This window comes from Mustela nivalis (genome assembly GCF_964662115.1).
Source record: "Mustela nivalis genome assembly, chromosome: X".
Taxonomy (NCBI): Eukaryota; Metazoa; Chordata; class Mammalia; order Carnivora; family Mustelidae; genus Mustela; species Mustela nivalis.
In genome coordinates this window covers 57,650,088-57,652,589 of record NC_139040.1, presented here as the reverse complement: position 1 = coordinate 57,652,589, position 2,502 = coordinate 57,650,088, and positions in this window count along the sequence as shown.

The window sequence follows — 2,502 nt, the reverse complement described above, 5'->3', positions numbered from 1 at the left end:
AACATCACGTACATCTGTGATTGAGAGCTAGCGCCTAGGGATTTCTATGCCCACAGTAGAATCTTAATTGATGAATTGATCCCAGCTCTGTCGTGGTGCTATGTATAACATTTCCTTAGTTGGGTCTTTCATGCTGAGATCTTTTCTAGAAACATTCATTGACCTTTTGTTTTGTCTGGTGAATAATTGTTAACACTGCTTTTTCATGAAAGCCTTTTTGGAGAGGCTGGCATTTCAGTTAGATCTGATGTGGTGACTCATTTCCTGACAACTAGGCTGGGCAGGACCTTGTGTTCTCACTTGAGTTTCTTTTCCCCTTCTTCTTACCCCTTTCTAAAAGCCCTCCAGTCTCCTCCTGATTTTTGGTGTTTAATGACAACAGAATATCTAGTGAATAATTCTCCTGAGCTATAATAAATCTGTGGTAGTAATGAAGGCAGTCAATATTAGCCAAAATAAAGAATTCACAAATCACAGAAAAAAAAAAAAGAATGAAAGACCTAAATGTGAGACAGAAATCTATCAAAAGCCTAGAGGAGAGCATAGGCAGGAACATCTTTGTCCTCAGCTGCATTAACTTATTCCTAGACATGTCTCCAGAGGCAAGGAAGACAAAAGTAAATATGAACTAATCGGGCTTCATCAGGAAAAATGCTTTTGCACAGCAAAGAAGACCGTCAACAAAACTAAAAGTCAAACTGTGGAATGGAAGATATTAAAAAAGAACTTAATCAACACTCAAAAAACAAAACAAAAAAAATCCATTCAAAAAATGGGCAGAAGACATGAACAGATATTTCTCTAATGAAGACATAAAATGGCTAAAAGAGACATGAAAAAGTGCTCAATATCCCTCAGCATGAAAGAAACAAATCAAAACCACACTGAGACACCAATTCACACTGGTCAGAATGACTAAAATTAACAAGTCAGGAAACAACATATGTTGGCAAGGATGCAGCAAAAGGGGAACACTCTTACACTGTTGGTGGGAATGCAAACTGGTGTAGCCACTCTGTTTAACAGTATGGAGGTTTCTCGCAATGTTAAAATTAGAACTACCCTTTGACCCAGCAATTGCACTACTAGGTATTGATCCAAAGTATACAAAAATAGTGATATGAAGGAGCACCTGAATTCCAACGTTTATAACAGCAATGTCCACAATAGCCAAAATATGGAAAGAGCCCAGATATTCATCAACAGTCCATGGATAAAGAAGATGTATATATATACAATGGACTATTATTTAACCATCAAGAAGAATGAACTCTTGTCATTTACAATGATGTGATTGAAACTAAATGGTATTATGCTAAGCAAAATAAGTCAGAGAAAGACAAATACCATATGACTTCACTCATATTTGGAATTTAAGAAACAAAACAGGTGAACACAGGGGAAGGAAAGGAAAAAAATAAAATAAGATGAAAACAGAAAGGGAGGCAAACCATATGAGACTCTTAACTATAGGAAACAAACTAAGGGTTGCTGGAGGAGAGGTGGGTGGTGTATTAGATAACTGGGAGATGGGCATTAAGGAGGGCACTTGATCTAATAAGCACTGGGCATTATATGCAACTAATGAGCACTAAATTCAACCCCAGAAACTAATAATGTGCTTTATGTTAGCTAAATTGTATTTAAATAAATAAATTTTTAAATCTATAAAGAACTCCTCAAACTCAACACCCCAAAAAAATAATCATGACAAAAAAATGGGCAGAAGACACGAACAAACATTTCTCCAAAGAAGACATACAAATGGCTAACAGACACTTGAAAAAATGTTCATCATCATTAGCCGTCAGGGAAACTCAAATCAAAATCACATTGAGATAACAACTTACCCCTATTAGAAATGTCCAAGATTAAAAAGACAGGAAACAACAAGTGTTGGAGAGGATGTGGAGAAAGAGGAACCTTCTTAAACTGTTGGTGGGAATGCAAGTTGGTGCAGCAACTTCTTTGGAATACAGTGTGAAGATTCCTTAAGAAATTAAAAATAGACCTTCCCTATGACCCTGCAATTGCACTACTGGGTATTTACCCCAAAGATACAGATGTAGTGAAAAGAAGGGCCATCTGTACCACAATGTTTATAGCAGCAATGGCCACAATCACCAAACTGTGGAAAGAGCCAAGATGCACTTCAACAGACAAATGGAAAAAGAAAATGTGATCCATATATATAATGGAATATTATGCCTCCATCAGAAAGGATGAATACCCAACTTTTGCATCAACACGGATGGGACTGAAGGAGATTATGCTAGTGAAATCAGTCAAGCAGACGAAGTCAATTATATGATTTCACTTACTTGTGGATCATAAGGAATAACACAGAGGACATGGGGAGATGGAGAGAAGAAGTGAGTTGGGGGAAATCAGAGGGGGAGACAAACCATGAAAGACTGTGGACTCTGAGAAACAACCTGAGGGTTTTGGAGGGGAGGGGGTTGGGGAAATTGGTGAGCCTGGTGGTGCGTATTAAGGAGGGCA